General features: G+C 41.7%; 1 protein-coding gene across 5 annotated transcripts in view; it reads right to left on the reverse strand.

Moving 5' to 3' along the window:
• The window catches only part of STAT5B (signal transducer and activator of transcription 5B), a 65,719-nt gene that overhangs the window by 37,918 nt on the left and 15,287 nt on the right, over positions 1-12,514 (reverse strand). For 2 of the 5 annotated variants that reach the window (XM_061391836.1, XM_061391835.1), the window contains exon 1: positions 734-1,752. The exons of the other annotated variants lie outside the window; for them this stretch is intronic. The gene's annotated coding sequence lies outside the window, so the exon portion shown is untranslated. Of the gene's footprint in view, positions 1-733; positions 1,753-12,514 lie in introns of those variants that run through there. 5 annotated transcript variants of the gene reach the window in all.

Here is a 12,514-nt window from a genome sequence, read left to right on the forward strand (position 1 = left end):
CTCATGCGAAGAGTTGACTCACTGGAAAAGACTCTGATGCTGGGAGGGATTGGGGGCAGGAGGAGAAGGGGACGACAGAAGATGAGATGGCTGGATGGCATCACTGACTCGATGGACATGAGTCTGAGTGAACTCCAGGAGTTGGTGATGGACAGGGACGTCTGGCGTGCTGCGATTCATGGGGTTGCAAAGAGTCGGACACGACTGAGCAACTGATCTGAACTGAACTGATAGTCAATTAACAGTGTTGTGATACTTTCAGGTGGACAGTAAAAGGACTCAGCCATACATACACATGTATCCCATTTTCTCCCAAACTCCCCTCCCATCCAGGCTGTCACAAAACATTGAGCAGAGTTCCATGTGCTATACAGTAGGTCCTTGCTGGTTATCCATTTTAAATGTAGCAGTTTGTATATGGAAATGACATTAAAAGAGCTCATGTTTTGAAAAATAAAAATGGCCTCTCAGGAAAAAACAGGTGATCCAGTATAAGAAATAATACTAATACCAAGACATTCAACATTAAGATGAATTAAAACTGAACACAAAGCAAGTGTCCATAGCCTAAACACTGGGACTTGGCAATAAAATACAATTATCTTTGCTAAAACAAACTACTTTTTCTGGAAACAGATACTCTCTATCTACTGGCATGTCTACACACAGCTCAGCTCCCTGAACCTGAGTACTTGCTCCTACAACACACACAGCTGCACCGAGAGATGCCCACCTCTTAACTAACAGCTTACACGCCAAGCCAGCAGCCAGGATAGCGGCAGAACCCTTCTGTGTATATGTTCTTTCACAGGCTGCACTGTTACAGGAAGAAGCAAAGAGCAGCGATTTCCTTCCAAAAGGTCAGCTGCCTCAGACAGACCAAACAGAAAGCAGTTAATTCTTGCCAACTTCCCCTCCTGCTTCTGTAGCTAGTACGCAACAGCATTCGGTTTCCAGTAAAGCTCCAGAGAAAAACAAAGCAAGTGCGAGACCTAGAACCTATGTAATGTGGTGTCTCACTTGACTAAGTTAAAGACAATAAGATCACATGGAGCCACACTCTAAACAGCAGTGGGACTCAAGAACTACCAGATTTAATGTGGACTTCAACACGAGGTTTGGAACCATCCTAGGCTTTATATCAATACTAATGCTCCAGAAGTCTCCACCTAAAAATAAAGTGGCATTTTGTCTATAATAAATGTGGCCACATAGAAGGCCCCTAGTTGACTGATTTAAAAATAAATCTTTAGCTTTCCTCTTCTCTAACTAAAGTCCAACCAGCTATCCAACATGCTAAGGCACTGGCCAGGTTCAGTGCTGACAATCAGCAAATGCACATATACAAGGGAGATACATTTCCTTAGACAAAACATGGTGAAAAGACTGTACAACTAGTAACAAAAGGGGGAAGAAGATAGAAAATATGATCTTAAATCTTTGTTAGGTAGCAACCCTTAATAGTTGTGGAACAATATTAAAGACCCCTTACCCACAAAGAAACAATATTGCATTCTCACATAGACTTCAAGAGAGCATCTAGGCATTTAACCTTCCCAGAGGCAAAAAAATTAAATCTTTTTAGTTTAAAAGTGAAGAAGAGGGAAGGAAAAAGGAAGACTTTTTAAGTTTTCTGAACCAGATCAATTCCTGGCTTAGCTATCTATAACCAGCTTATAAGAAACTGTGACGGGCCCTTGGGAAGGGTTCCTGCCAGTGTGTCACAGGCTGCTTGGGAAGGGCTCCTGCCAGCATGTCACAGGCTCCTAGGGAAGGGCTCCTACCAGCATGTCACAGGCTCCTTGGGAAGGACCCCTACCAGCATGTCACAGGCTCCTTGGGAAGGACCCCTACCAGCATGTCACAGCTCCGTGTGGCGTCCAACTCAAGTAGTCTCAGGTGGTGGCAGCAGCACAGACACAGGCTTCTTGTGAGACAAGCTTTCATAAAGATTCTAGGCTTTGATGATGGAGGGTACGTAACCCCACTCTGAGAATACCTCCTTTGAAATGACAGTTTGGAGTTCAAGGAGAAACTTATTCGGTTGTTATATATGCTGAATTAACTATTGCTACCCACACCAGAAACTATTTCATGTTGGAAACAGCACAAACTATTAAGTTTTCAAGACTTTTACATTTAATCACCAAATCTTAAATAACAAAGGAATTAGCACGGGAAAGGAAAAAATAGGGAGTACTTGGAGAAGGAAATGGCAACCCACTCCAGTGTTCTTGCTTGGAGAATCCCAGGGACGGGGGAGCCTTGTGGGCTGCCATCTCTGGGGTCGCACAGAGTCGGACACGACTGAAGCAACTTAGCAGCAGTAGCAGCAGAAGCCGTAGTAACAAGAATAAGAGTAACAGTAGAACAGAAGCATTCAAGGAGCTCTTACTACATCATGTATTGTGGTGTGCATGTTATATGCACCCTCATTTAATCCTTATGACAGTCCTATGAGGCAGTAGGATTATTATCCCCATTCTATTTAAGAGGAAGCAGGCTTACAGAAAGTCGCTCAGTTGTGTCTGACTATTTGCAATGCCACGGACTATACAGTCCGCTGAATACTCCAGGCCAGATTACTGGAGTGCTTAGCCACTCCCTTCTCCAGGGGATCTTCCCAACCCAGGTCTCCTGCTTTGCAGGCAGATTCTTTACCAGTTGAGCCACAAGGGAAGCCCAAGAATACTAGAGTGGGTAGCCTATCCCTTCTCCAGACGATCTTCCCGACCCAGGAATAGAACCATGGTCTCCTGCATTGCAGGCGGATTCTTTACTGTCTGAGCCACCAGGGAAGTCCATTATCCCCATTCTATTTAAGAGGAAGCAGGCTTAAGAGGTGAAAAATTTGCCCATAGTCCTGCCACAAGTGGAGGAGATGGGATCAGCACTAAGCTGCCCATTTCCAGTGCTCACACTCTCAACCCTTGCTGCTGCTGTTGCTGCTAAGTCACTTCAGTCGTGTCCGACTCTGTGCGACCCCATAGACGGCAGCCCACCAGGCTTCCCAGTCCCGGAATCTCTAGGCAAGAACACTGGAATGGGTTGCCATTTCTTTCTCCAATGCATGAAAGTGAAAAGTGAAAGGGAAGTCACTCAGTCGTGTCCGACTCTTCACGACCCCATGGACTGCAGCCTACCAGGCTCCTCCGTCCACGGGATTCTCCAGGCAAGAGTACTGGAGTGGGGTGCTATTGCCTTCTCCCTCAACCCCTGGGCTTTATTTATTAAAAACTTCACCTGATCAAGTGAGCTTTTCTTGACTATGATACCTGTGGTTTAACATTGTTTTATGATAAAAGCTGCAAATCGAATTAACAAAGTGTAACTCACGGATAACAAAAATTATTTGACAATCTCCCAATTTTTTTTTTCCAAAATGTTTTAAATAGGACTCCCTTCCCTAAAGGCCTGAGAACATCAGGATGCCAAGCTTTCAAACAAAGGAGGCCGTATTAGGAATCTGCTGGTTCACCTTCACTCTTCTCAATCAAATCAGAAATCAGCCAAAAGCTTTAGATTACAAAAAGGAGTGGGAGAATTAACGAGAATCGTGCTGGGGGTGGGTGATTTTTCAAAGAGGCCTAAACCTAGATCCTGACCACCAGTGGTCAGAATTAACTTTGTGGGGCTTCCCTAGTGGCTCAATGGTAAAGAACATGCCTGCCAATGCAGGAGACACGGGTTTGAGCCCTGGTCTGGGAAGATCCCACATACCACAGAACAACTAAGCCCATGCGTCATAACTATTGAGCCCGGACTCTAGAGCCTGGGAGCCAGAACTGTTGAAACCTGTGTGTCCTTGAACCTATGTGGCTCTTGAGCTCTGCGACAAGAGAAGCCACCGCAATGAGAAGCCTGAGTACTGCAACTAGAGAGTAGTCCCCGCTCGCCACAACTAGAGAAATGCTCGCACAGCAGCAAAGACCCAGCACAGCCTAATAAATAGATAAATAAAACAAAGAAGCAACACTGTGACATTTCCTATGAGAAGCAGAGTGGTTACCTTTATTCTATTTGTTCCCAAATTCCTTACTGGGCTTTCATTAGCTACATTATTATCTCTTACCAATATTTACCAGAGATCCTTCTAAACTCAGGCTTTCTACTGGCAGAAAACATTTCTCATTAAAGGGACAATATCACTATTATAGACGTGAAAACAACTTGTGAAATATTCTAGCGGGTAAGATAGGATAGTAAAAGATACTGAAGTCAGTTATCCTGGTAACTACTTGCAGGATAACTAAACATCAAGCTACCCGACGCTGATGTGCATCTGAAGTTAGAGACATGATGTGAATGGTAAATTCCTATAATAATTATGTACCTAACACAACAAATGCAGAAATAACTGCGTCACTGTGCACAGTGCCCAGTAGATACTAGCTGACCTTTAGGAGATCATTTGGGGTTTACCAAGCCAAGGCATGGAGAGGTGCTCTGATGTGGAAGACCACATCTGAATTCCTGTGACACCGGGTAATCTGGGACAGGGGCACCTGGCAATTCCAGGGTCTTATGAAAGGAGAGCTTCATACAATCTTTAAAATATTTAGCTCAAACAACAACAACAACAACAAAAACTCCAACACAATGCTTGTATCTTATGCCTTTTATCATTTTGAGCATCTGATTTTTAAAAAAAGATGGAACACTTTACCTCTCTAGAATTAGAGTTTACCCTACTCTGGGCATAAGAACCAAAGCATTTCTGAGTTATCTGTTATTCACCTATTAGACTGTAAGTTATCCAGGGCAGGAATCGTTCATTCATTTTGATTTCCTCAACATAGTACTAGGAACACGGTAGACAGTCAATAACTGTGTTTTAAATTAAATATAATTTTGGCAGACCTCCATGTTACAAAAAGAACCTAAATTAGGGGGAAAGAATGGTAGGTCAGTTATTTCCTTTGAGATGTTATTTTTAACACTGCGGAGGTCATTAACTTGAATCCTTATTACAGGAATAATGGGACTGAATCACACTTTATAGAAACTGTGATGGAGGTTTTGACTCATCACTGGTGCTAACCAAGGTAAATACAATTGCAAGCTGTACCATTCTATCAACATCGTGACAAGTGTGTAAAACAGAGCTAACACCTCCTCGAGGTGATTTCAAAGAGGAAAATTACATGAAATGTGATCATGATGATATGAGCTGAAATTCCAAAGAAAGCTTCTTCTTTATGCAAACTAAACTTTCTTTCTATTAATTATGTCTCAAGAAAGAAGCTGAATATAAATGGAAAGCTCAACGTATCTACCGTGCTTACTACCAAATGCAATCCAGAGAGATTTACTATTGTGACAAAACAAGATGATGAGCTTCTACATCGAGAATGTTCATTAACATTAGAAGGTTGACTCAGGACTAATGGCATTGGTCTGATAGACACTGAACCTTTGCTTTATCACCTGAGAGTCCTTCAACTACAGGACCAAATGCCAACTCAGGGAAATGTTTCAGCAAATACAGCCACCTCTGACTACAGACTATGTTTTAACTCTAGATGTATTTTCATGTAGCAAAGTAAATTTAGCAAATGAAAATATAGTCTTGAATTGCTATGGATGGTCCCTATCCCTGCCAAAAATGACAAGCTGCTTGCTCAAAAGCTGTCAGTAATTAGCAGCTGCTGCTGTAAAGAAAACCAAAGTCAGTGCCAGTAAAAGCATACTGAACTGAAAGAGGTCCCTATAAAAAGGGATGGGAAATGCAAGAATCTATTTGTGACTGGTAAACTTTATAAATACTGGTGATCTAAATTTGGGAGAAGTGGGGACAAAGCAATAATGGCAATAGACGTCTATTCACATTTAAGAAGGAAAGATTGGAAGATTCTCTAAGTGTTCTGAACTTCAGAAATCCCAGGGCCCTGAGGTTATCTGAATTCCATCACGACCATTTCCACCTCTCCAACAGGAGCCAGTCTGGGCGTTGGGTAATTTTTCATTGTTAATACTTCTGTCTCTAGCATACTAACACCTTCATTTATTGACAACATAAAAACTCAATTTAAAGAATACCTTTCATAGTCTCATGGCTTTGGCTCAAAGTCTTATGGTTCTGAATCTGATGACCCTTCATTTTACAGACTGAGAAATGGAATCAGAGAAGACAGAAGTGATCTGCCCAGAGCAATGAGCAGGGGATACAGAGAGAGAACCAACTCTATGTTTGATGTTTTAAGAGGCTCTAGAACAGTCCTTTGGGGATTCCCTGTAGCTCAAATGGTAAAGAATCTGCCTGCAATGCAGGAGATCTGGGTTCAATCCCTGGGTCGGGAAGATCCCCTGGAGAAGGGAATGGCAACCTACTCCAGTATTCTTGCCTGCAGAATCCCATGGACAGAGAAGCCTGGTGGGCTACAGTTTATGGGGTCACTAAGAGTCGGACACAACTGAGCGACTGACACCACTACTCGCTCTGCCTTAAATGGGAGTAGTGGCCCCAAGTCCCAAGGAAAACAGTCCATGGATTAAGATTCTGCTTGAAATCTCGAATGCACGGGTTACTTTTTAAATCATCCTCCAAGATGCTCCCTCTCTCTTCCTCTTTGCTTTCTTGCTAATCACACCTCCCAGTGTATTTCTCTCTTTTCTCAACAAGTTATTTTCTATCCTCTAAAAAAATAAGAATTTAGTTCTCTTATTAGAGTCGGACACTACTGAGCAACTGAATTGAACCGAACTGAACTGAACCCTCTGTTTCCCTGTTCCTCCAGATAGACCGGTGGAGTTCAGTTCAGTTGCTCAGTCGTGTCTGACTCTATGCAACCCCATGGACCGCAGCATGCCAGGTTTCCCTGTCTATCACCAACTTCTGGAGCTTGCTCAAACTCATGTCCATTGAGTCGGTGATGCCATCCAACTATCTCATCCTCTGTTGTCCCCTTCTCCTCCTGCCTTCAATCTTTCCCAGCATCAGGGTCTTTTTAAATGAGTCAGTTCTTTGCATCAGGTGGCCAAAGTATTGGAGTTTTAGGTTCAGCAGCAGTCTTTCCAAGGAATACTCAGGACTGATTTTCTTTAGGATTGACTGGTTGGGTCTCCTTGCAGTCCAAGGGACTCTCAGGAACCTTCTCCAACACCACAGTTCAAAAGCAGCAATCAGGCGCTCAGCTTTCTTTGTAGTCCAACTCTCACATCAATACATGATTATTGGAAAAACCATAGGTTTGACTAGACAGAACTTTGTCAGCAAAGTAACATCTCTGCTTTTTAATATGCTGTCTAGGTTTGTCATAGCTGTTCTTCCAAGGAGCAAGCGTCTTTTAAATTTCATGGCTGCAGTCACCATCTGCAGTGATTTTGGAGCCCAAGAAAATAAAGTCTGTCACTGTTTCCATTGTTTCCCCATCTATTTGCCATGAAGTGATGGGACCGGATGCCATGATCTTCGTTTTTGAATGCTGAATTTTAAGCCAGCTTTTTCACTCTCCTCTTTCACTTTCATCAAGAAGCTCTTTAGTTCCTCTTTGCATTTTTGCCAAAAGGGTGGTGTCATCTGCATATCTGAGATTACTGATATTTCTCCCAGCAATCTGGATTTCAGCTTGTGCTTCATCCAGCCTGGTATTTTGCATGATGTACTCTGCATATAAGTTAAATACTCCTTTTCCAATTTGGAACCTGTCCATTGTTCCATGTCTGGTTCTAACTCTTGCTTCTGGACCTGCATACAGATTTCTCAGGAGGCAGATAAGGTGGTCTGGTATTCCCAGCTCTTTAAGAATTCTCCACAGTTTGTTGTGATCCATACAGTCAAAGGCTTTGGCATAGTCAATGAAGCAGAAGTAGATGTCTTTCTGGAATTCTCTTGCTTTTTCTATGATCCAATGGATGTTGGCAATTTGATCTCTGGTTCCTCTGCCTTTTCTAAATCCAGCTTGAACATCTGGAAGTTCTCAGTTCACATACTGTTGAAGGCTAGCTTGCAGAATTTTGAGCATGACTTTGTTAGTGTGTTAGATGAGTACAAGTGTGCAGGAATATGAACATTCTTTGGCACTGCCTTTCTTTGGGATTGGAATGAAAACTCCTGTGGCCACTGCTGAGTTTTCCAAGTTTGCTGGCATATGAGTGCAGCACTTTCACAGCATCATCTTTTAGGATTTGAAAGCTAGCTTTGTTCATAGTGATGCTTCCTAAGGTCCGCTTGACTTCGCATGCCAGGATGTCTGGCTCCAGGTAAGTGATCACACCATCGTGTATCTGGGTCATTAAGATCTTTTTTGTATAGTTCTGTGTATTCTTGCCACCTCTTCTTAATGCCTTTTGCTTCTGTTAGGTCCATACTGTTTCTGTCCTTTATCGTGCCCATCTTTGCATGAAATGTTCCCTTGGTATCTAATTTTATTGAAGAAATCTCTAGTCTTTCCCATTCTATTGTTTTCCTCTATTTCTTTGCATTGATTACTTAGGAAGGCTTTCTTATCCCTCCTTGCTATTCTTTGGAAATCTGCATGCAGATGGGTATATCTTTCCTTTTCTCCTTTGCCTTTCACTTCTCTTCTTTTCTCAGCTATTTGTAAGCCTCCTCAGATAACCATTTTGTCTTTTTGCATTTCCTTTTCTTGGGGATGGTTTTGATCACTGCCTCCTGTACAATGTCACAAACCTCTGTCCATAGTCCTTCAAGCCCTCTGTCTACCAGATCTAATCCCTTGAATCTATTTGTCACTTCCACTGTATAATCCTAAGGGATTTGATTCAGTCATACCTGAATGGTCTAGTGGTTTTCCCTACTTTCTTCAACTTAAGTCTGCATTTTGCAATAATGAGTTCATAACATGAGCCACAGTCAGCTCCTGGTCTTGTTTTTGCTGACTGTATAGAGCTTCTCTATCTTCGGCTGCAAAGAATATAATCAATCTGGTTTCGGTACTGACCATCTGGTGATGTCCACATGTAGAATTGTCTCTTGTGTTGTTGGAAGAGGGTGTTTGCTTTTTTTTGCTATGACCAGTACTGCTAAGATGGTGGAGTAGAAGGGCATGCACTCATCTTCTCCTGTGAGAACTCACTCGCAACTCACTGCTGAACAAACATCGACAGGAGCATGTTGAATCCCACCAAGAAAAGATACCCCACATCCAAGGGCAAAGGAGAAGCCCCAACAAGACAGCAGGAGGGGCGAAACCGTGTTTAGAATCAAAGCCCATACCTGCCAGAGACACTCAGAGGGCTCAAACAAAACCTGTGTGCACCAGGAAGCACGAACCCCACGAGAGACTGAGGGAGAGCCACAACCATTCTACTTACATTTGGATCACGAGGTCAGACTGTCTCTGTGGCAACCACTCAGGAAAGTGAGAATGGACAAGAAAGGAAGAAAGAGATATTAAGGAGGGATGGCAGACTAGAAAGGAAGGAAAGGGATGGAGAAAGGGAGGGAGGAGGATATAATGAGAATAGAAAAAGAGAGAAAAGTAGTGAGTAGGAGCGTGTAATTTCTTAATGAGGCCGCAATCAAACTTCTCACGTGGCTGTTGTCCTGTGTGGTTTGTCTTCATGCCCATATAAACGACGACAACAATGGACCAGTAATTTTCCAGTCCATAATCAGGCCATGAGGAGGAGAACAATTTGCTTTATGAAACAAGGAGAAAGACTAATCTCCAGTAGCACTGTCAGGGCAGGTTTATCAGCAAGACTTGGAGGAGCTAAGCCTACAGGCATACAGATTAGGAATCACAGCTTATTAAAGCTTCAAAACTTTAATAACCCCCTAATGGCACGAAACAAGCTGCTGAATTAACTTGTCTTGGACACTGACAGTGTATGCATCACTTGCTAGGTCTAGGCACAAAGCAAAAACTAATAACAACAACAAAAAATCAAGGGGAAAAAAACTGCCAAGTCTCTAAGCAAAGGGGTCATATTAAAAAAAAAAAAGAAATAGGTCAGACACAAAGGGACAAATATTACATGATTCCACTTACATGAGATACCTAGAGTAGTCAAACTCATATAGACAGAAAGTAGAATGGTAGTCACCAGAGTCTGGGAGAGTGGGGAAATAGGGAAATTATTATTTAATGGGTATAATTTAGATTTGGGATGATGAAACATTTCTGGAGATGGATGATAGTGATAGCTGTAAGAGGATGTGAATATATTTAATGTCACTGAACAGTGCACTTTAAAATAGTTAAAATGGTAATACACACATATGAACACAATTTTTTTAAATGGAGGGGGAAAAGCCAGTTCCTTCCTAGTAAACTCAAATTTCTTCCATCTTAAACTCTGATATCCAAAGGAAACAAAGAGAATTGGCTTTCCCCTCTCTTTTCTTTGTTCCAGAGTAATAGGCAGAACTTCAGCCCTACTGAGGGTTGAAGAGCTCTCTGGACACACCCTCAACATTGAGATTAATAGATGGAATTACGGTACCTTCAACATCAACCAATCTTTACTATCAGAGATGAGGGTTTTCCTGCTATAAACAAAAGTAAGCAGACCAACCCAGTCATAGGAACAGTACTTACTGAGGATCTGTTACATGCCAAGTTCTATTCTAGGTACTGAGGATACAGCAGTGAAAAAAACAGATATGCCTGTTAGGGAACTTAGGTTCTAGTATCTGATATGAAGCACTTTAAAGTTTAAATAAATACAGACTATGCTGTGCTTTCTATTTTTTAATTTTAATTCTCTTTTTATTTCTGTTTCAGGAGAAGGGTACCATATCTGATTACCATTACATCTTATAAGTAAATAGCAAAGTCTGTGCATTCAAACCAATATCGGGGTGGGGAAAAACAGTTTTAAAAGCGTCTCAACAAAATCAGACAACAAGGGCGATGACTGGTTTTCGTGAAAGGCATGGCAATGGGAAAGCAATTTCTGATAAAGCCAGGACATCTGTTCATCCCTGGTGGAAGTTGATCAACTTTATGGAGCTTTAGTATGTACATAACATCGTGGATCTAATCAAGGATTCCACTGTTAAGGTCATTTCAGTATGGTATTAGTCCAGCTTTTTCCCAGGAGACACAGTTTTATATAGAGAATAATTTGCATGCTTGTCACAATCAAATCAAATCATTTATCTCTCAGCGGCGATTTGCAGATTCAATCTCCACAAGATACTAAAAATACAGAGCACAGAGTTTAAAATTTACAATAGGACTCAAGTTTCTCCTCACCAATGTACAGCAGCACAAGGTGGCAGGTGGCCTGTAAACATCTGCCTTCTTCTTTTTCCCAAGAAATAAAATATATGTACAATTCTACTATAGTAACAAATGCTATTACAGTGAAAATCTAGGTATACTAAAAATATTTTTAAATATTTGAAAATGCCCTGTTTCTCAACTCAACACAACAATCTTTTTGCTCAATATAATGAATATAAAAAATTTTAAGACAAAAAGAATCAAATTTCCCCTTGGAACACCATGATTTTTGTACACGCTCAAATCTTCACCTTTAAGGAAATATTTCAAATATTCTAAAATAGGTTACATTATATTTGGGGAAAAAGGGATTTTTTTCCTTTATGGAAATAATTCTCAATTTTATTGAGGAATAATCTACAATCAGTAAAATATACCAGGATGTTTTGAGTTATAATTAACCTACTTTGGACACCATATTAAACTTAAGGGTTTCCAAAAGGCTGCCTGGGAGTAAAAGCTACCAAGTATTTTATTTAACATTAAACAGCCAACCAGGCTTTCCTGTTGGCTCAATGGGCTTCCCAGGTGGTGCTAGTGGTAAAGAACCCACCTGCCAATACAGAAACGTGGGTTTGATCCCCTGGAAGAAGGCACGGCAACCCACTCCAGTATTCTTGCTTGGAGAATCCTATGAACAGAGGAGCCTGGCGGGCTAGTCTATAGGGTTGCAAGGAGTTGGACACGACTGAGAATGCAGCGGTAAAGAATCTGCCTGCCAATGTAGGAGACATGGAGTTTGAGCCCTGATCCAGGAAGATCCCATATGCCAGGGAGCAACTAAGCCTGTCCGTAACAACTATTGAGCCTGTACTCTACAACTTGGGAGCCACAACTACTGAAGCCCAAGAGTCCTAGAGCCTGTGCTTCCCAACAAGAAAAGCCACCGCAATGAGAAGCCCTCGCACTGCAAGTGAGGGGAGCTCCCGCTCACAGCTACTACAGAAGAGCCCACGCAGCAATAAAGACCAGCACAGCCAAAAACAGCCAGTAAATAAATAAAAATTATTTAATAAATAAATAAAAAGCCAGTTGAATTTGACTTAGGTGTCAGCTAATGTTCAAAATAGCACAGTTCTATCCATTTCTTCAAAGGTTCCTTCTAGAACCAGGGATCTAAAAAATATCCATTAAGATAAACTAAGAATGAAGGCCTGAGGATTGGAGGGTCAAGTTGGCCATCTGAAGCTGTTGCTTCAATCTTCCACATATATTAATAGGTGGAGTTATCACCATCTCAGGATGATAACTCAAAATTACTCCCCTACATAAGACATGTCTTAAGATTAAACTAACATGGTGGCGGGGGGTTCTTTTCG

Source organism: Bos javanicus, chromosome 19, assembly GCF_032452875.1.
Source record: "Bos javanicus breed banteng chromosome 19, ARS-OSU_banteng_1.0, whole genome shotgun sequence".
In the NCBI taxonomy this organism is placed as follows: Eukaryota; Metazoa; Chordata; class Mammalia; order Artiodactyla; family Bovidae; genus Bos; species Bos javanicus.